This window comes from Schistocerca gregaria, chromosome 7 (genome assembly GCF_023897955.1).
Source record: "Schistocerca gregaria isolate iqSchGreg1 chromosome 7, iqSchGreg1.2, whole genome shotgun sequence".
NCBI lineage: Eukaryota > Metazoa > Arthropoda > Insecta > Orthoptera > Acrididae > Schistocerca > Schistocerca gregaria.
Window position 1 is genome coordinate 8,932,347 of NC_064926.1, and position 23,312 is coordinate 8,955,658.

The window sequence follows — 23,312 nt, forward strand, 5'->3', positions numbered from 1 at the left end:
CAATTTCCTCCAGGGGAGTAATGTCTCAAACAGTTTACGCTTTGATCGTTCCCTGGAAGACCAGTAGTAGTTTCCGACGCACATCTGGGGGCATTCTGTAATGTGTGGACTATCAGAGTGTTGATGAAACACAGAAATTGAATCGGGATTGGATAAAACAGTCACCATGCGCACTTTCCTCCATGGGAGTAAAGTCTCAAACAGTTTACGCTTTGATCGTTCCCTGGAAGACCAGTAGTAGTTTCCGATGCACATCTGGGGACATTCTGTAATGTGTGGACTATCAGAGTGTTGATGAATCACAGAAATTGCATCAGGATTGTATCCAACAGTCACCATGCGCACTTCTCTCCATGGGAGTAATGTCTCAAACAGTTTTCGCTTTGATCGTTCCCTGGAAGACCAGTAGTAGTTTCCGATGCACATCTGTGGGCACTCTGTAATGTGTGGACTATCAGAGTGTTGATGAAACACAGAAACTGCATCGGGACTGAATACAACAGTCACCATGCGCACTTTCCTCCATGGGAGTAATGTCTCAAACAGTCTACGTTTTCATCGTTCACTGCAAGATCAGTAGTAGTTTCCGATGCACATCTGGAGGCATTCTGTAATCTGTGGACCTTCAATGTGTTGATGAAACTCAGAAATTGCATCATGATTGCATACAACAGTCACCATGCGCACTTTCCTCCATGGGAGTAGTGTCCCAAACAGTTTACGCTTTGATCGTTCCCTGGAAGACCAGTAGTAGTTTCCAATGCACATCTGGAGGCATTCTGTATGTGTGGACAATCAGAGTGTTGATGAAACACATAAATTGCATCGGAATTGAATACAACAGTCACCATGCGCACTTTCCTCCATGGGAGTAATGTCTCAAACAGTCTACGCTTTGATCGTTCCCTGCAAGACAGTAGTAGTTTCCGATGCACATCTGGAGGCATTCTGTAATCTTTCGACCTTCAAAGTGTTGATGAAACACATAAATTGGATCGGGATTCAATACAACAGTCACCATTCGCACTTTCCTCCATGGGAGTAATGTCTCAAACAGTCTACGCTTTGATCGTTCCCTGCAAGACCAGTAGTAGATTCCGATGCACATCTGGAGGCATTCTGTAATCTGTGGACCTTCAAAGTGTTGATGAAACACAGGAATTGCCGCGGGATTGAATACAACAGTCACCATGCGCACTTTCCTCCATGGGAGTAATGTCTCAAACAGTCTACGCTTTGATCGTTCCCTGGAAGACCTGTAGTAGTATCCGATGCACATCTGTAGGCATTCTGTAATCTGTGGACAATCAGAGTGTTGATGAAACACAGAAATTGCATCGGGATTGAATACAACAGTCACATCCGCAATTTCCTCCATGGGAGTAATGTCTCAAACAGTTTACGCTTTGATCGTTCCCTGGAAGACCAGTAGTAGTTTCCGACGCACATCTGGGGGCATTCTGTAATGTGTGGACTATCAGAGTGTTGATGAAACACAGAAATTTAATCGGGATTGAATAAAACAGTCACCATGCGCACTTTCCTCCATGGGAGTAAAGTCTCAAACAGTTTACGCTTTGATCGTTCCCTGGAAGACCAGTAGTAATTTCCGATGCACATCTGGGGACATTCTGTAATGTGTGGACTATCAGAATGTTGATGAATCACAGAAATTGCATCAGGATTGTATCCAACAGTTACCATGCGCACTTCTCTCCATGGGACTAATGTCTCAAACAGTTTACGATTTGATCGTTCCCTGGAAGACAAGTAGTAGTTTCCGATGCACATCTGTGGGCACTCTGTAATGTGTGGACTATCAGAGTGTTGATGAAACACAGAAACTGCATCGGGACTGAATACAACAGTCACCATGCGCACTTTCTTCCATGGGAGTAATGTCTCAAACAGTCTACGCTTTGATCGTTCCCTGGATGACCAGTAGTAGTTTCCGATGCACATATGGAGGCATTCTGTAATCTGTGGACCTTCAATGTGTTGATGAAACTCAGAAATTGCATCGGGATTGAACACAACAGTCACCATGCGCACTTCCCTCCATTGGAGTAATGTCTCAAACAGTTTACGCTTTCATCGTTTCCTGGAAGACCAGTAGTAGATTCCGATGCACATCTGGGGACATTCTGTAATGTGTGAACTATCAGAGTTTTGATGAAACACAGAAATTGCATCGGGATTGAATTCAGCAGTCACCATGCACACTTTCCTCCATAAGATTAAAGTCTCAAACAGTTTACGCTTTGATCGCTCCCTGGAAGACCAGTAGTAGTTTTCGATCTACATCTGGGGACATTATGTAATGTGTGGAGTATCAGAGTGTTGATGAAACACAGAAATTGCATCATGATTGCATACAACAGTCACCATGCGCACTTTCCTCCATGGGAGTAGTGTCCCAAACAGTTTACGCTTTGATCGTTCCCTGGAAGACCAGTAGTAGTTTCCAATGCACATCTGGAGGCATTCTGTATGTGTGGACTATCAGAGTGTTGATGAAACACATAAATTGCATCGGAATTGAATACAACAGTCACCATGCGCACTTTCCTCCATGGGAGTAATGTCTCAAACAGTCTACGCTTTGATAGTTCCCTGCAAGACCAGTAGTAGTTTCCGATGCACATCTGAAGGCATTCTGTATTCTTTCGACCTTCAAAGTGTTGATGAAACACATAAATTGGATCGGGATTCAATACAACAGTCACCATTCGCACTTTCCTCCATGGGAGTAATGTCTCAAACAGTCTACGCTTTGATCGTTCCCTGCAAGACCAGTAGTAGATTCCGATGCACATCTGGAGGCATTCTGTAATCTGTGGACCTTCAAAGTGTTGATGAAACACGGGAATTGCCGCGGGATTGAATTCAACAGTCACCATGCGCACTTTCCTCCATGGGAGTAATGTCTCAAATAGTCTACGCTTTGATCGTTCCCTAGAAGACCTGTAGTAGTATCCGATGCACATCTTTAGGCATTCTGTAATCTGTGGACTATCAGAGTGTTGATGAAACACAGAAATTGCATCGGGATTGAATACAACAGTCACATGCGCAATTTCCTCCATGGGAGTAATGTCTCAAACAGTTTACGCTTTGATCGTTAACTGGAAGACCAGTAGTAGTTTCCGACGCACATCTGGGGGCATTCTGTAATGTGTTTACTATCAGAGTGTTGATGAAACGCAGAAATTTAATCGGGATTGAATAAAACAGTCACCATGCGCACTTTCCTCCATGGGAGTAAAGTCCCCATCAGTTTACGCTTTGATCGTTCCCTGGAAGACCAGTAGTAGTTTCCGATGCACATCTGGGGACATTCTGTAATGTGTGGACTATCAGAGTGTTGATGAAACACAGAAACTGCATCGGGACTGAATACAACAGTCACCATGCGCACTTTCCTCCATGGGAGTAATGTCTCAAACAGTCTACGCTTTGATCGTCCCTGGATGACCAGTAGTAGTTTCCGATGCACATCTGGAGGCATTCTGTAATCTGTGGACCTTCAAAGTGTTGATGAAACACAGAAATTGCCGCGGGAATGAATACAACAGTCACCATGAACACTTTCCTCCATGGGAGTAATGTCTCAAACTGTCTACGCTTTGATCGTTTCCTGGAGGACCAGTAGTATTTTCCGATGCACATCTGGAGGCATTCTGTAATCTGTGGACCTTCAATGTGTTGATGAAACTCAGAAATTGCATCGGGATTGAACACAACAGTCACCATGCGCACTTTCCTCCATTGGAGTAATGTCTCAAACAGTTTACGCTTTCATCGTTTCCTGGAAGACCAGTAGTAGATTCCGATGCACATCTGGGGACATTCTGTAATGTGTGGACTATCAGAGTTTTGATGAAACACAGAAATTGCATCGGGATTGAATTCAGCAGTCACCATGCACACTTTCCTCCATAAGAGTAAAGTCTCAAACAGTTTACGCTTTGATCGCTCCCTGGAAGACCAGTAGTAGTTTTCGATGTACATCTGGGGACATTCTGTAATGTGTGGAGTATCAGAGTGTTGATGAAACACAGAAATTGAATCATGATTGCATACAACAGTCACCATGCGCACTTTCCTCCATGGGAGTAAAGTCTCAAACAGTTTACGCTTTGATCGTTCCCTGGAAGACCAGTAGTAGTTTCCGATGCACATCTGGGGACATTCTGTAATGTGTGGACTATCAGAGTGTTGATGAAACACAGAAACTGCATCGGGACTGAATACAACAGTCACCATGCGCACTTTCCTCCATGGGAGTAATGTCTCAAACAGTCTACGCTTTGATCGTCCCTGGATGACCAGTAGTAGTTTCCGATGCACATCTGGAGGCATTCTGTAATCTGTGGACCTTCAAAGTGTTGATGAAACACAGAAATTGCCGCGGGAATGAACACAACAGTCACCATGAACACTTTCCTCCATGGGAGTAATGTCTCAAACTGTCTACGCTTTGATCGTTTCCTGGAGGACCAGTAGTATTTTCCGATGCACATCTGGAGGCATTCTGTAATCTGTGGACCTTCAATGTGTTGATGAAACTCAGAAATTGCATCGGGATTGAACACAACAGTCACCATGCGCACTTTCCTCCATTGGAGTAATGTCTCAAACAGTTTACGCTTTCATCGTTTCCTGGAAGACCAGTAGTAGATTCCGATGCACATCTGGGGACATTCTGTAATGTGTGGACTATCAGAGTTTTGATGAAACACAGAAATTGCATCGGGATTGAATTCAGCAGTCACCATGCACACTTTCCTCCATAAGAGTAAAGTCTCAAACAGTTTACGCTTTGATCGCTCCCTGGAAGACCAGTAGTAGTTTTCGATGTACATCTGGGGACATTCTGTAATGTGTGGAGTATCAGAGTGTTGATGAAACACAGAAATTGAATCATGATTGCATACAACAGTCACCATGCGCACTTTCCTCCATGGGAGTAGTGTCCCAAACAGTTTACGCTTTGATCGTTCCCTGGAAGACCAGTAGTAGTTTCCAATGCACATCTGGAGGCATTCTGTATGTGTGGACTATCAGAGTGTTGATGAAACACATAAATTGCATCGGAATTGAATACAACAGTCACCATGCGCACTTTCCTCCATGGGAGTAATGTCTCAAACAGTCTACGCTTTGATCGTTCCCTGCAAGACAGTAGTAGTTTCCGATGCACATCTGGAGGCATTCTGTAATCTTTCGACCTTCAAAGTGTTGATGAAACACATAAATTGGATCGGGATTCAATACAACAGTCACCATTCGCACTTTCCTCCATGGGAGTAATGTCTCAAACAGTCTACGCTTTGATCGTTCCCTGCAAGACCAGCAGTAGATTCCGATGCACATCTGGAGGCATTCTGTAATCTGTGGACCTTCAAAGTGTTGATGAAACACAGGAATTGCCGCGGGATTGAATACAACAGTCACCATGCGCACTTTCCTCCATGGGAGTAATGTCTCAAACAGTCTACGCTTCGATCGTTCCCTGGAAGACCTGTAGTAGTATCCGATGCACATCTGGAGGCATTCTGTAATCTGTGGACTATCAGAGTGTTGATGAAACACAGAAATTGCATCGGGATTGAATACAACAGTCACATCCGCAATTTCCTCCATGGGAGTAATGTCTCAAACAGTTTACGCTTTGATCGTTCCCTGGAAGACCAGTAGTAGTTTCCGACGCACATCTGGGGGCATTCTGTAATGTGTGGACTATCAGAGTGTTGATGAAACACAGAAATTTAATCGGGATTGAATAAAACAGTCACCATGCGCACTTTCCTCCATGGGAGTAAAGTCTCAAACAGTTTACGCTTTGATCGTTCCCTGGAAGACCAGTAGTAGTTTCCGATGCACATCTGGGGACATTCTGTAATGTGTGGACTATCAGAATGTTGATGAATCATAGAAATTGCATCAGGATTGTATCCAACAGTTACCATGCGCACTTCTCTCCATGGGAGTAATGTCTCAAACAGTTTACGCTTTGATCGTTCCCTGGAAGACCAGTAGTAGTTTCCGATGCACATCTGGGGACATTCTGTAATGTGTGGACTATCAGAGTGTTGATGAAACACAGAAACTGCATCGGGACTGAATACAACAGTCACCATGCGCACTTTCCTCCATGGGAGTAATGTCTCAAACAGTCTACGCTTTGATCGTCCCTGGATGACCAGTAGTAGTTTCCGATGCACATCTGGAGGCATTCTGTAATCTGTGGACCTTCAAAGTGTTGATGAAACACAGAAATTGCCGCGGGAATGAATACAACAGTCACCATGAACACTTTCCTCCATGGGAGTAATGTCTCAAACTGTCTACGCTTTGATCGTTTCCTGGAGGACCAGTAGTATTTTCCGATGCACATCTGGAGGCATTCTGTAATCTGTGGACCTTCAATGTGTTGATGAAACTCAGAAATTGCATCGGGATTGAACACAACAGTCACCATGCGCACTTTCCTCCATTGGAGTAATGTCTCAAACAGTTTACGCTTTCATCGTTTCCTGGAAGACCAGTAGTAGATTCCGATGCACATCTGGGGACATTCTGTAATGTGTGGACTATCAGAGTTTTGATGAAACACAGAAATTGCATCGGGATTGAATTCAGCAGTCACCATGCACACTTTCCTCCATAAGAGTAAAGTCTCAAACAGTTTACGCTTTGATCGCTCCCTGGAAGACCAGTAGTAGTTTTCGATGTACATCTGGGGACATTCTGTAATGTGTGGAGTATCAGAGTGTTGATGAAACACAGAAATTGAATCATGATTGCATACAACAGTCACCATGCGCACTTTCCTCCATGGGAGTAGTGTCCCAAACAGTTTACGCTTTGATCGTTCCCTGGAAGACCAGTAGTAGTTTCCAATGCACATCTGGAGGCATTCTGTATGTGTGGACTATCAGAGTGTTGAAGAAACACATAAATTGCATCGGAATTGAATACAACAGTCACCATGCGCACTTTCCTCCATGGGAGTAATGTCTCAAACAGTCTACGCTTTGATCGTTCCCTGCAAGACAGTAGTAGTTTCCGATGCACATCTGGAGGCATTCTGTAATCTTTCGACCTTCAAAGTGTTGATGAAACACATAAATTGGATCGGGATTCAATACAACAGTCACCATTCGCACTTTCCTCCATGGGAGTAATGTCTCAAACAGTCTACGCTTTGATCGTTCCCTGCAAGACCAGCAGTAGATTCCGATGCACATCTGGAGGCATTCTGTAATCTGTGGACCTTCAAAGTGTTGATGAAACACAGGAATTGCCGCGGGATTGAATACAACAGTCACCATGCGCACTTTCCTCCATGGGAGTAATGTCTCAAACAGTCTACGCTTCGATCGTTCCCTGGAAGACCTGTAGTAGTATCCGATGCACATCTGGAGGCATTCTGTAATCTGTGGACTATCAGAGTGTTGATGAAACACAGAAATTGCATCGGGATTGAATACAACAGTCACATCCGCAATTTCCTCCATGGGAGTAATGTCTCAAACAGTTTACGCTTTGATCGTTCCCTGGAAGACCAGTAGTAGTTTCCGACGCACATCTGGGGGCATTCTGTAATGTGTGGACTATCAGAGTGTTGATGAAACACAGAAATTTAATCGGGATTGAATAAAACAGTCACCATGCGCACTTTCCTCCATGGGAGTAAAGTCTCAAACAGTTTACGCTTTGATCGTTCCCTGGAAGACCAGTAGTAGTTTCCGATGCACATCTGGGGACATTCTGTAATGTGTGGACTATCAGAATGTTGATGAATCATAGAAATTGCATCAGGATTGTATCCAACAGTTACCATGCGCACTTCTCTCCATGGGGGTAATGTCTCAAACAGTTTACGCTTTGATCGTTCCCTGGAAGACAAGTAGTAGTTTCCGATGCACATCTGTGGGCACTCTGTAATGTGTGGACTATCAGAGTGTTGATGAAACACAGAAACTGCATCGGGACTGAATACAACAGTCACCATGCGCACTTTCCTCCATGGGAGTAATGTCTCAAACAGTCTACGCTTTGATCGTTCCCTGCAAGACCAGTAGTAGCTTCCGATGCACATCCGGAGGCATTCTGTAATCTTTCGACCTTCAAAGTGTTGATGAAACACATAAATTGGATCGGGATTCAATACAACAGCCACCATTCGCACTTTCCTCCATGGGAGTAATGTCTCAAACAGTCTACGCTTTGATCGTTCCCTGCAAGACCAGTAGTAGATTCCGATGCACATCTGGAGGCATTCTGTAATCTGTGCACCTTCAAAGTGTTGATGAAACACAGGAATTGCCGCGGGATTGAATACAACAGTCACCATGCGCACTTTCCTCCATGGGAGTAATGTCTCAAACAGTCTACGCTTTGATCGTTCCCTGGAAGACCTGTAGTAGTATCCGATGCACATCTGGAGGCATTCTGTAATGTGTGGACTATCAGAGTATTGATGAAACACATATATTACATCGGAATTGAATACAACAGTCACCATGCGCACTTTCCTCCATGGGAGTAATGTCTCAAACAGTCTACGCTTTGATCGTTCCCTGCAAGACCAGTAGTAGTTTCCGATGCACATCGGGAGGCATTCTGTAATCTTTCGACCTTCAAAGTGTTGATGAAACACATAAATTGGATCGGGATTCAATACAACAGTCACCATGCGCACTTTCCTCCATGGGAGTAATGTCTCAAACAGTCTACGCTTTGATCGTTCCCTGCAAGACCAGTAGTAGTTTCCGATGCACATCTGGAGGCATTCTGTAATCTGTGGACCTTCAAAGTGTCGATGAAACACAGAAATTGCCGCGGGATTGAATACAACAGTCACCATGAACACCTTCCTCCATGGGAGTAATGTCTCAAACAGTCTACGCTTCGATCGTTTCCTGGAGGACCAGTAGTATTTTCCGATGCACATCTGGAGGCATTCTGTAATCTGTGGACCTTCAATGTGTTGATGAAACTCAGAAATTGCATCGGGATTGAACACAACAGTCACCATGCGCACTTTCCTCCATTGGAGTAATGTCTCAAACAGTTTACGCTTTCATCGTTTCCTGGAAGACCAGTAGTAGATTCCGATGCACATCTGGGGACATTCTGTAATGTGTGGACTATCAGAGTATTGATGAAACACAGAAATTGCATCGTGATTGAATTCAGCAGTCACCATGCACACTTTCCTCCATAAGAGTAAAGTCTCAAACAGTTTACGCTTTGATCGCTCCCTGGAAGACCAGTAGTAGTTTTCGATGTACATCTGGGGACATTCTGCAATGTGTGGAGTATCAGAGTGTTGATGAGACACAGAAATTGCATCATGATTCCATACAACAATCACCATGCGCACTTTCCTCCATGGGAGTAGTGTCCCAAACAGTTTACGCTTTGATCGTTCCCTGGATGACCAGTAGTAGTTTCCAATGCACATCTGGAGGCATTCTGTATGTGTGGACTATCAGAGTGTTGATGAAACACATATATTACATCGGAATTGAATACAACAGTCACCATGCGCACTTTCCTCCATGGGAGTAATGTCTCAAACAGTCTACGCTTTGATCGTTCCCTGCAAGACCAGTAGTAGTTTCCGATGCACATCTGGAGGCATTCTGTAATCTTTCGACCTTCAAAGTGTTGATGAAACACATAAATTGGATCGGGATTCAATACAACAGTCACCATGCGCACTTTCCTCCATGGGAGTAATGTCTCAAACAGTCTACGCTTTGATCGTTCCCTGCAAGACCAGTAGTAGTTTCCGATGCACATCTGTGGGCACTCTGTAATGTGTGGACTATCAGAGTGTTGATGAAACACAGAAATTGCCGCGAGATTGAATACAACAGTCACCATGAACACTTTCCTCCATGGGAGTAATGTCTCAAACAGTCTACACTTTGATCGTTTCCTGGAGGACCAGTAGTATTTTCCGATGCACATCTGGAGGCATTCTGTAATCTGTGGACCTTCAATGTGTTGATGAAACTCAGAAATTGCATCGGGATTGAACACAACAGTCACCATGCGCACTTTCCTCCATTGGAGTAATGTCTCAAACAGTTTACGCTTTCATCGTTTCCTGGAAGACCAGTAGTAGATTCTGATGCACATCTGGGGACATTCTGTGATGTGTGGACTATCAGAGTGTTGATGAATCACAGAAATTGCTTCAGGATTGAATCCCACGGTCACCATGCGCACTTCCCTACATGGGAGTAATGTCTCAAACAGTTTACGCTTTGATCGTTCGCTGGAAGACCAGTAGTAGTTACCGATGCTCATCTGTGGGCATTCTGTAATGTGTGGACTATCAGAGTGTTGATGAAACACAGAAACTGCATCGGGATTGAATACAACAGTCACCATGCGCACTTCCCACCATGGGTTAATGTCTCAAACAGTCTACGCTTTGATCGTTCCCTGGATGACCAGTAGTAGTTTCCGATGCACTTATGGAGGCATTATGTAATCTGTGGACTTCAAAGTGTTGATGAAACACAGAACTTGCCGCGGGATTGATTACAACAGTCACAATGAACACTCTCCTCCATGGGAGTAATGTCTCAAACAGTCTACGCTTTGATCGTTTCCTGGAGGACCAGTAGTATTTTTCGATGCACATCTGGAGGCATTCTGTAATCTGTGGACCATCAAAGTGTTGATGAAACACAGAAATTGCATTGGGATTGAATTCAACAGTCTCCATACGCACTTTCCTCCTCGGAGTAATGTCTCAAACAGTCTACGCTTTGATCGTTCCCTGGAAGACAAGTAGTAGTTTCCAAAGCACATCTGGCGTCATTCTGTAATGTGTGGACTATCAGAGTGTTGATGAAATACAGAAATTGCATCAGTATTGAATACAACAGTCACCATAAGCACTTTCCTCCATGGGAGTAATGTCCCAAACAGTTTACGCTTTGATCGTACCCTGGAAGACCAGTCGTAGTTTCTGATGAACATCTGGAGGCATTCTTTAATGTGTGGACTATCAGAGTGTTGATGAAACACAGAAATTGCATCGGGATTGAATACAACAGTCACCATGCGCACTTTCCTCCGTGGGAGTAATGTCTCAAACTGTCTACGCTTTTGATCGTTCCCTGGAGGACCAGTAGTAGTTTCCGATGCACATCTTCTGACATTCTGTAGTGTGTGGACTATCATAGTGTTGATGAAACACAGAAATTGCATCAGGATTGAATACAACAGTCACCATGCGCACTTTCCTTCATGGGAGTAATGTCCCAAACAGTTTACGCTTTGATCGCTAACTGAAAGACCAGTAGTAGTTTCCGATGTACATCTGGGGACATTCTGTAATGTGTGGACTATCAGAGTGTTGATGAAACACAGAAATTGCATCAGGATGGCATACAACAGTCACCATGCGCAATTTCCTCCATGGGAGTAATGTCTCAAACAGTTTACGCTTTGATCGTTCCCTGGAAGACCAGTAGTAGTTTCCGACGCACATCTGGGGGCACTCTGTAATGTGTGGACTATCAGAGTGTTGATGAAACACAGAAATTGCTTCAGGATTGAATACAACAGTCACAATGCGCACTTTCCACCATGGGAGTAATGTCACAAACAGTCTACGCTTTGATCGTTCCCTGGAAGACCAGTAGTAGTTTCCGATGCACATCTGGTGTTATTCTGTAATCTGTGGACCTTCAAAGTGTTGATGAAACACAGAAATTGCATCGGGATTGAATACGACAGTCACCATGTGCAATTTCCTCCATGGGAGTAATGTCTCAAACAGTTTACGCTTTGATCGTTTCCTGGAAGACCAGTAGTAGTTTCCGATGCACATCTGGGGTCATTCTGTAATGTGTGGACTATCAGAGTGTTGATGAATCACAGAAATTGCATCAGGATTGAATCCCACAGTCACCATGCGCACTTCCCTCCATGGGAGTAATGTCTCAAAGAGTTTACGCTTTGATCGTTCCCTGGAAGACCAGTAGTAGTTTCCGATGCACATCTGGAGGCATTCTGTAATCTATTGACTATCAGACTGTTGATGAAACACAAAAATTGCATCGGGATTGAATACAACAGTCACCATGCGCTTTTCCTCCATGGGAGTAATGTCTCAAACAGTCTACGCTTTGATCGTTCCCTGGATGACCAGTAGTAGTTTCCGATTCACATATGGAGGCATTCTGTAATCTGTGGACCTTCAAAGTGTTGATCAAACACAGAAATTGCATCGGGAATGAATACAACAGTCACCATGCGCACTTTCCTCCATGGGAGTAATGTCTCAAACAGTCTACGCTTTGATCGTTCCCTGGAAGACCAGTAGTAGTTTCCGAAGCACATCTGGAGGCATTCTGTAATCTGTGGACTATAAGAGTGTTGATGAAACACAGAAATTGCATGGGGATTGAATACAACAGTCACCATGTGCACTTACCTCCATGGGAGTAATGCCTCGAAAGGTTTACGCTTTGATCGTTCCCTGGAAGACCAGTAGCAGTTTCCGATGCACATCTGGGGGCATTCTGTAATCTGTGGACCTTCAAAGTGTTGATGAAACACAGATATTGAATCGGGATTGAATACATCAGTCACCATTCGCACTTTCCTCCATGGGAGTAACGTGTCAAACAGTTTACGCTTTGATCTTTCCTGGAAGACCAGTAGTAGTTTCCGATGCACACCTGCAGGCATTCTGTAATCTGTGGACTATCAGAGTGTTGATGAAACACAGAAATTGCATCGGGATTGAATACAACAGTCACCATGCGCAATTTCCTTCATGGGAGTAATGTCTCAAACAATTTACGCTTTGATCGTTCCCTGGAAGACCAGTAGTAGTTTCCGACGCACATCTGGGGGCACTCTGTAATGTGTGGACTATCAGAGTGTTGATGAAACACAGAAATTGCTTCAGGATTGAATACAACAGTCACAATGCGCTCTTTCCTCCATGGGAGTAATGTCGCAAACAGTCTACGCTTTGATCGTTCCCTGGAAGACAAGTAGTAGTTTCCGATGCACATCTGGTTTCATTCTGTAATCTGTGGACCTTCAAAGTGTTGATGAAACACAGAAATTGCATCGGGATTGAATACGACAGTCACCATGCGCACTTTCCTCCATGGGAGTAATGTCTCAAACAGTTTACGCTTTGATCGATCCCTGGAAGACCTGTAGTAGTTTCCGATGCACATCTGGAGGCATTCTGTAATCTGTTGACTGTCGGAGTGTTGATGAAACAGAGAAATTGCATCGGGATTGAATATAACAGTCACCATGCGCACTTCCCTCCATGGGACTAATGTCTTAAACAGTTTACGCTTTGATCGTTCCCAGGAAGACCAGTATTAGTTTCCGATCCATATCTGTGGGCATTCTGTAATGTGTGGACTATCAGAGTGTTGATGAAACACAGAAACTGCATCGGGATTGAATACAACAGTCACCAAGCGCACTTTCCTCCATGGGAGTAATGTCACCAACAGTTTACGCTTTGATCGTTCCCTGGAAGACCACTAGTAGTTTCCGATGCACATATGGGGCATTCAGTAATGCGTGGACTATCAGAGTAATGATGAAACACAGAAATTGCATCGGGACCGAATACAACAGACACCATGCGCAATTTCCTCCATGGGAGTAATGTCTCAAACGGTTTACGCTTTGATCGTTCCCTGGAAGACCAGTAGTAGTTTCCGATGCAGATATGGGGGCATTCAGTAATGTGTGGACTATCAGAGTGTTGATGAAACACAGAAATTGCATCGGGACTGAATACAACAGACACCATGCGCACTTTCCTCCATTTGAGTAATGTCTCTAACAGTCTACGCTTTGATCGTTCCCTGCAAGACCAGTAGTAGTTTCCGATGCACATCTGGAGGCATTCTGTAATCTTTCGACCTTCAAAGTGTTGTTGAAACACATAAATTGGATCGGGATTCAATACAAAAGTCACCATGCGCACTTCCCTCCATGGGAGTAATGTCTCAAACAGTCTACGCTTTGATCGTTCCCTGCAAGACCAGTAGTAGGTTCCGATGCACATCTGGAGGCATTCTGTAATCAGTGGACCTTCAAAGTGTTGATGAAACACAGGAATTGCCGCGGGATTTAATACAACAGTCACCTTGAACATTTTCCTCGATGGGAGTATTGTCTCAAGTAGTCTACGCTTTGATCGTTTCCTGGAGGACCAGTAGTATTTTCCGATTCACATCTGGAGGCATTCTGTAATCTGTGGGTTATCAGAGTTTTGATGAAACAGAGAAATTGCATCGGGATTGAATACAACAGTCACCATGCGCAATTTCCTCCATGGGAGTAATGTCTCAAACAGTTTACGCTTTGATCGTTCCCTGGAAGACCAGTAGTAGTTTCCGATGCACATCTGTGGGCATACTGTAATGTGTGGACTATCAGAGTGTTGATGAAACACAGAAAATGCATCGGGACTGAATACAACAGTCACCATGCGCCCTTTCCTCCAAGGGAGTAATGTCTCAAACAGTCTACGCTTTGATCGTTCACTGCAAGACCAGTAGTAGTTTCCGATGCACTTCTGGAGGCATTCTGTAATCTGTGGACCTTGAAAGTGTTGATGAAACACAGAAATTGCATCGGGATTGAATACAACAGTCACCATGCGCACTTTCCTCCATGGGAGTAATGTCTCAAACAGTTTACGTTTTGATCGTTTCCTGGAAGACCAGTAGTAGTTTCCGATGCACATCTGGGGACATTCTGTAATCTGTGGACCTTCAAAGTGTTGATCAAACACAGAAATTGCATCGGGATATAATACAACAGTCACCATGCGCACTTTCCTCCATGGGAGTAATGTCTCAAACAGTCTACGCTTTGATCGTTTCTGGAAGACCAGTAGTAGTTTCCGAAGCACATCTGGAGGCATTCTGTAATCTGTGGACTATCAGAGTGTTCATGAAACACAGAAATTGCATGGGGATTGAATACAACAGTCACAATGTGCACTTACCTCCATGGGAGTAATGCCTCGAAAGATTTACGCTTTGATCGTTCCCTGGAAGACCAGTAGCAGTTTCCGATGCACATCTGGGGGCATTCTGTAATCTGTGGACCTTCAAAGTGTTGATGAAACACAGATATTGAATCGGGATTGAATACAACAGTCACCATTCGCACTTTCCTCCATGGGAGTAACGTGTCCAACAGTTTACGCTTTGATCTTTCCTGGAAGACCAGTAGTAGTTTCCGATGCACACCTGCAGGCATTCTGTAATCTGTGGACTATCAGAGTGTTGATGAAACACAGAAATGGCATCGGGATTGAATACAACAGTCACCATGCGCAATTTCCTCCATGGGAGTAATGTCTCAAACAGTTTACGCTTTGATCGTTCCCTGGAAGACCAGTAGTAGTTTCCGACGCACATCTGGGGGCACTCTGTAATGTGTGGACTATCAGAGTGTTGATGAAACACAGAAATTGCTTCAGGATTGAATACAACAGTCACAATGCGCACTTTCCTCCATGGGAGTAATGTCACAAACAGTCTACGCTTTGATCGTTCCCTGGAAGACCAGTAGTAGTTTCCGATGCACATCTGGTTTCATTCTGTAATCTGTGGACCTTCAAAGTGTTGATGAAACACAGAAATTGCATCGGGATTGAATACGACAGTCACCATGCGCACTTTCCTCCATGGGAGTAATGTCTCAAACAGTTTACGCTTTGATCGTTTCCTGGAAGACCAGTAGTAGTTTCCGATGCACATCTGGTGGCACTCTGTAATGTGTGGACTATCAGAGTGTTGATGAAACACAGAAATTGCATCAGGTTTGAATACAACAGTCACCATGCACACTTTCCTCCATAAGAGTAACGTCTCAAACAGTTTACGCTTTGATCGCTCCCTGGAAGACCAGTAGTAGTTTCCGATGTACATCTGCAGGCATTCTGTAATGTGTGGACTATCAGAGTGTTGATGAAACACAGAAATGGCATCGGGATTGAATACAACAGTCACTCTGCGCTATTTCCTCCATGGGAGTAATGTCTCAAACAGTTTACGCTTTGATCGTTCCCTGGAAGACCAGTAGTAGTTTCCGACGCACATCTGGGGGCACTCTGTAATGGGTGGTCTATCAGAGTTTTGAAGAAACACAGAAATTGCTTCAGGATTGAATACAACAGTCACAATGCGCACTTTCCTCCATGGGAGTAATGTCACAAACAGTCTACGCTTTGATCGTTCCCTGGAAGACCAGTAGTAGTTTCCGATGCACATCTGGTGACATTCTGTAATCTGTGGACCATCAAAGTGTTGATAAAACACAGAAATTGCATCGGGATTGAATACAACAGTCACCATGCGCACTTTCCTCCATGGGAGTAATGTCTCAAACATTTTACGCTTTGATCGTTTCCTGGAAGACCAGTAGTAGTTTCCGATGCACATCTGGGGACATTCTGTAATGTGTGGACTATCAGAGTGTTGATGAATCACAGAAATTGCATCAGGATTGAATCCCACAGTCACCATGCGCACTTTCCTCCATGAGAGTAATGTCTCAAACAGTTTACGCTTTGATCGTTCCCTGGAAGACCAGTAGTAGTTTCCGATGCACATCTGTGGGCATTCTATAATGTGTGGACTATCAGAGTGTTCATGAAACACAGAAACTGCATTGGGATTGAATACAACAGTCACCATGCGCATTTTCCTCAATTGGAGTAATGTCTCAAACAGCCTACGCTTTGATCGTTCCCTGGATGACCAGTAGTAGTTTCCGATGCACATCTGGAGGCATTCTGTAATCTGGGGACCTTCAAAGTGTTGATGAAACACAGATATTCAATCGGGATTGAATACAACAGTGTCCATGCGCACTTTCCTCCATGGGAGTAATGTGTCAAACAGTTTACGCTTTGATCTTTCCCTGGAAGACCAGTAGTAGTTTCCGATGCACATCTTCTGACGATCTGTATTGTGTGGACTATCAGAGTGTTGATGAAACACAGAAATTGCATCAGGATTGAATATAACAGTCACCATGCACACTTTCCTCCATGGGAGTAATGTCTCAAACAGTTTATGCCTTGATCGTTCCCTGGAAGACCAGTAGTAGTTTCCGATTCACATCTGTGGGCATTCTGTAATGTGTGGACTATCAGAGTGTTGATGAAACACAGAAATTGCATCGGGATTCACTACAACAGTCACCATGCGCACTTGCCTTCATGGAAGTAATATCTAAAACAGTCTACGCTTTGATCGTTCCCTGCAAGACCAGTAGTAGTTGCCTATGCACATCTGGAGGCATTCTGTAATGTGTGGACTATCAGAGTGTTGATGAAACAAAGAAATTGCATCGGGATTGAATACAACAGTCACCATGCGCACTTTCCTCCATGGGAGTAATATCACCAACAGTTTACGCTTTGATCGTTCCCTGGAAGATCAGTAGTAGTTTCCGACGCACATCTGGTGCCATTCTGTAATGTGTGGACTATCAGAGTGTTGATGAAACACAGAAATTGCATCTGAATTGAACTCAACAGTCACCATGCGCACTTTCCTCCATGGGAGTAATGTCTCAAACAGTTTACGCTTTGATCGATCCCTGAAAGACCTGTAGTAGTTTCCGATGCACATGTGGAGGCATTCTGTAATCTGTAGACTGTCAGAGTGTTGATGAAACACAGAAATTGCATCGGGATTGAATACAACAGTCACCATGCGCACTTCCCTCCATGGGAGTAATGTCTCAAACAGTTTACGCTTTGATCGTTCCCTGGAAGACCAGTAGTAGTTTCCGATGCACATCTGTGGGTATTCTGTAATGTGTGGACTATCAGAGTGTGGATGAAACACAGAAACTGCATCGGGATTGAATACAACAGTCACCATGCGCACTTTCCTCCATGGGAGTAATGTCTCAAACAGTCTACGCTTTGATCGTTCCCTGCAAGACCAGTAGTAGTTTGCGGTGCACATCTTGAGGCATCCTGTAATCTATGGACCTTAAAAGTGTTGATGAAAAACAGAAATTGCCGCGGGATTTAATACAACAGTCTACATGAACACTTTCCTCCATGGGAGTAATGTCTCAAATAGTCTACGCTTTGATCGTTTCCTGGAGGACCAGTAGTATTTTCCGATGCACATCTGGAGGCATTCTGTAATCTGTGGAACTTCAAAATGTTGATGAAACACAGAAATTGCATCGGGATTGAATACAACAATCACCATGCGCACTTTCCTCCATGGGAGTAATGTCTCAAACAGTCTACGCTTTGATCGTTACCTGGAAGACAAGTAGTAGTTTCCGATGCACATCTGATATCATTCTGTAATCTGTGGACCTTCAATGTGTTGATGAAACACACAAATTAGCTCAGGATTAAATATAACCACCATCATGCGCATTTTCCTCCAATGAAGTAATGTCTCAAACAGTCTACGCTTTGATGGTTCCCTGAAAGACCAGTAGTAGTTTCAGATGCACATCTGGAGGCATTCTGTAATCTGTAAACTATCAGAGTGTTGTTCAAACACAGAAATTGCATCGGGATTGAATACAACAGTCACAATGCGCACTTTCCTCCATGGGAGTAATTTCTCAAACAGTTTACGATTTGATCGTTCCCTGGAAGACTAGCAGTAGTTTAAGATGCACATATGGGGGCATTCAGTAATGTGTGGACTGTCAGAGTGTTGGTGAAACACAGAAATTGCATCGGGATTGAATACAACAGTCACCATGCGCAATTTCCTCCATGGGAATAATGTCACAAACTCTTTACGCTTTGATCGATCCCTGGAAGACCAGTAGTAGTTTCCGACGCACATCTGGTGACATTCTGTAATGTGTGGACTATCAGAGTGTTGATGAAACACAGAAATTGCATCGGGACTGAATACAACAGACACCATGCGCACTTTCCTCCATGGGAGTAATGTCTCAAACAGTCTACGCTTTGATCGTTCCCTGGAAGACCAGTAGTAGTTTCCGATGCACATCTGGGGACATTCTGTAAACTGTGGACCATTAAAGTGTTGATAAAACACAGAAATAGCATCGGGATTGAATACAGCATACATAATGTGCACTTTCCTCCATGGGAGTAATGTCTCAAACAGTCTACGCTTTGATCGTTCCCTGGAAGACCAGTAGTAGTTTCCGATGCACATCTGGAGGCATTCTGTAATCTGTGGACCTTCAAAGTGTTGATGAAACACAGATATTGAATCGGGATTGAATACAACAGTCACCATGCGCACTTTCCTCCATGGGAGTAATGTGTCAAACAGTTTACGCTTTGATCTTTCCCTGGAAGACCAGTAGTAGTTTCCGATGCACATATGGGGGCATTCAGTAATGCGTGGACTATCAGAGTGTTGGTGAAACAAAGAAATTGCATCGGGATTGAATACAACAGTCACCATGCGCAATATCCTCCATCGGAGTAATGTCACAAACTGTTTACGCTTTGATCGTTCCTTGGAAGACCAGTAGTTGTTTCCGACGCACATCTGGGGCCATTCTGTAATGAGTGGACTATCAGAGTGTTGATGAAACACAGAAATTGCATCGGAATTGAATTCAACAGTCACCATGCGCACTTTCCTCCATGGGAGTAATGTCTCAAACAGTTTACGCTTTGATCGTTGCCAGGAAGACCAGTATTACTTTCCGATGCACATCTGTGGGAATTCTGTAATGTGTGGACTATCAGAGTGTTGATGAAACACAGAAACTGCATCGGGATTGAATACAACAGTCACCATGCGCACTTTCCTCCATGGGAGTAATTTCACCAACAGTTTACGCTTTGATCGTTCCCTGGAAGACCAGTAGTAGTTTCCGATGCACATATGGGGGCATTCAGTAATGCGTGGACTATCAGAGTGTTGATGAAACACAGAAATTGCATCGGGACCGAATACAACAGACACCATGCGCAATTTCCTCCATGGGAGTAATGTCTCAAACGGTTTACGCTTTGATCGTTCCCTGGAAGACCAGTAGTAGTTTCCGATGCACATATGGGGGCATTCAGTAATGTGTGGACTATCAGAGTGTTGATGAAACACAGAAATTGCATCGGGACTGAATACAACAGACACCATGCGCACTTTCCTCCATTTGAGTAATGTCTCTAACAGTCTACGCTTTGATCGTTCCCTGCCAGACCAGTAGTAGTTTCCGATGCACATCTCGAGGCATTCTGTAATCTGTGGACCTTCAAAGTGTTGATGAAACACAGAAATTGTATCGGGATGGAATACAACAGTCACCATGCGCACTTTCCTCCATAGGAGTAATGTCTCAAACAGTTTACGCTTTGATCGTTTCCTGGAAGACCAGTAGTAGTTTCCGATGCACATCTGGGGACATTCTGTAATGTGTGGACTATCAGAGTGTTGATGAAACACAGAAACTGCATCGGGATTGAATACTACCGTCACCATGCGCACTTTCCTCCATTGGAGTAATGTCTCAAACAGTCTACGCTTTGATCGTTCCCTGGATGACCAGTAGTAGTTTCCGATGCACATCTGGAGGCATTCTATAATCTGTGGACCTTCAAAGTGTTGATCAAACACAGAAATTGCATCGGGATTGAATACAACAGTCACCATGCGCACTTTCCTCCATGGGAGTAATGTCTCAAACAGTCTACGCTTTGATCGTTCCCTGGAAGACCAGTAGTAGTTTCCGAAGCACATCTGGAGGCATTCTGTAATCTGTGGACTATCAGAGTGTTGATGAAACACAGAAATTGCATGGGGATTGAATACAACAGTCACCATGTGCACTTACCTCCATGGGAGTAATGCCTCGAAAGGTTTACGCCTTGATCGTTCCCTGTAGGACCAGTAGCAGTTTCCGATGCACATCTGGGGGCATTCTGTAATCTGTGGACCTTCAAAGTGTTGATGAAACACAGATATTGAATCGGAATTGAATACAACAGTCACCATTCGCACTTTCCTCCATGGGAGTAACGTGTCAAACAGTTTACGATTTGATCTTTCCTGGAAGACCAGTAGTAGTTTCCGATGCACATCTTCTGACATTCTGTAATTTGTGGACTATCAGAGTGTTGATGAAAAACAGAAATTGCATCAGGATTAAATATAACAGTCACCATGCGCACTTTCCTCCATGGGAGTAATGTCTCAAACAGTTTACGCTTTGATCGTTCCCTGGAAGACCAGTAGTAGTTTCCGATGCACATCTGTGGGCATTCTGTAATGTGTGGACTATCAGAGTGTAGATGAAACACAGGAATTGCATCGGGATTGAATACAACAGTAACCATGCGCACTTTCCGCCATGGAAGTAATGTCTCAAAGAGTCTACGCTTTGATCGTTCCCTGCAAGACCAGTAGTAGTATCCGACGCACATCTGGAGGCATTCTGTAATCTATGGACCTTTAAAGTGTTGATGAAACACAGAAATTGCCGCGGGATTCAATACAAGAGTCACCATGAACACTTTCCTCCATGGGAGTAATGTCCCAACTAGTCTACGCTTTGATCGTTTCCTGGAGGACTAGTAGTATTTTCCGATGCACATCTGGAGGCGTTCTGTAATCTGTGGAACTTCAAAGTGTTGATGAAACACAGAAATTGCATCGGGATTGAATACAACAATCACCATGCGACTTTCCTCCATGGGAGTAATGTCTCAAACAGACTACGCTTTGATCGTTCCCTGGAAGACAAGTAGTAGTTTCCGATGCACATCTGGTATCATTCTGTAATCTGCGTACTATCAGAGTGTTGATGAAACACAGAATTTGCATCGGGATTGAATACAACTGTCACCGTGCGCACTTTCCTCCGTGGGAGTAATGTCTCAAACAGTCTACGCTTTAATCGTTCCCTGCAAGACCAATAGTAGTTTCCGATGCACATCTGGAGGCATTCTGTAATCTGTGGACCTTCAAAGTGTTGATGAAACACACAAACTAGCTCAGGATTAAATATAACCAAGATCATGCGCATTTCCCTCCATGGAAGTAATGTCTCAAACAGTCTACGCCTTGATGGTTCCCTGAAAGACCAGTAGTAGTTTCCGATGCACATCTGGAGGCATTCTATAATCTGTGGACCTTCAAAGTGTTGATCAAACACAGAAATTGCATCGGGATTGAATACAACAGTCACCATGCGCACTTTCCTCCATGGGAGTAATGTCTCAAACAGTCTACGCTTTGATCGTTCCCTGGAATACCAGTAGTAGTTTCTGAAGCACATCTGGAGGCATTCTGTAATCTGTAAACTATCAGAGTGTTGTTCAAACGCAGAAATTGCATCGGGATTGAATACAACAGTCACCATGCGCAATTTCCTCCATGGGAGTAATGTCTCAAACAGTTTACGCTTTGATCGTTCCCAGGAAGACCAGTAGTAGTTCAATTTGCACATCTGTGGGCATTCTGTAATGTGTGGACTATCAGAGTGTTGATGAAACACAGAAATTGCATCGGGATTGAATACAACAGTCACCATGCGCACTTTCCTCCATGGGAGTAATGTCTCAAACAGTTTACGCTTTGATCGATCCCTGGAAGACCTGTAGTAGTTTCCGATGCACATCTGGAGGCATTCTGTAATCTGTTGACTGTCAGAGTGTTGATGAAACACAGAAATTGCATCGGGATTGCATACAACAGTCACCATGCGCACTTCCCTCCATGGGAGTAATGTCTCAAACAGTTTACGCTTTGATCGTTCCCAGGAAGACCAGTAGTAGTTTCCGATGCACATCTGTGGGCATTCTGTAATGTGTGGACTATCAGAGTGTTGATGAAACACAGAAACTGCATCGGGATTGAATACAACAGACACCATGCGCACTTTCCTCCATTTGAGTAATGTCTCTAACAGTCTACGCTTTGATCGTTCCCTGCAAGACCAGTAGTAGTTTCCGATGCACATCTGGAGGCATTCTGTAATCTTTCGACCTTCAAGGTGTTGATGAAACACATAAATTGGATCGGGATTCAATACAACAGTCACCATGCGCACTTTCCTCCAAGGGAGTAATGTCTCAAACAGTCTACGGTTTGATCGTTCCCTGCAAGACCAGTAGTAGGTTCCGATGCACATCTGGAGGCATTCTGTAATCTGTGGACCTTCAAAGTGTTGATGAAACACAGGAATTGCCCCGGGATTTAATACAACAGTCACCTTGAACATTTTCCTCGATGGGAGTATTGTCTCAAATAGTCTACGCTTTGATCGCTTCCTGGAGGACCAGTAGTATTTTCCGATTC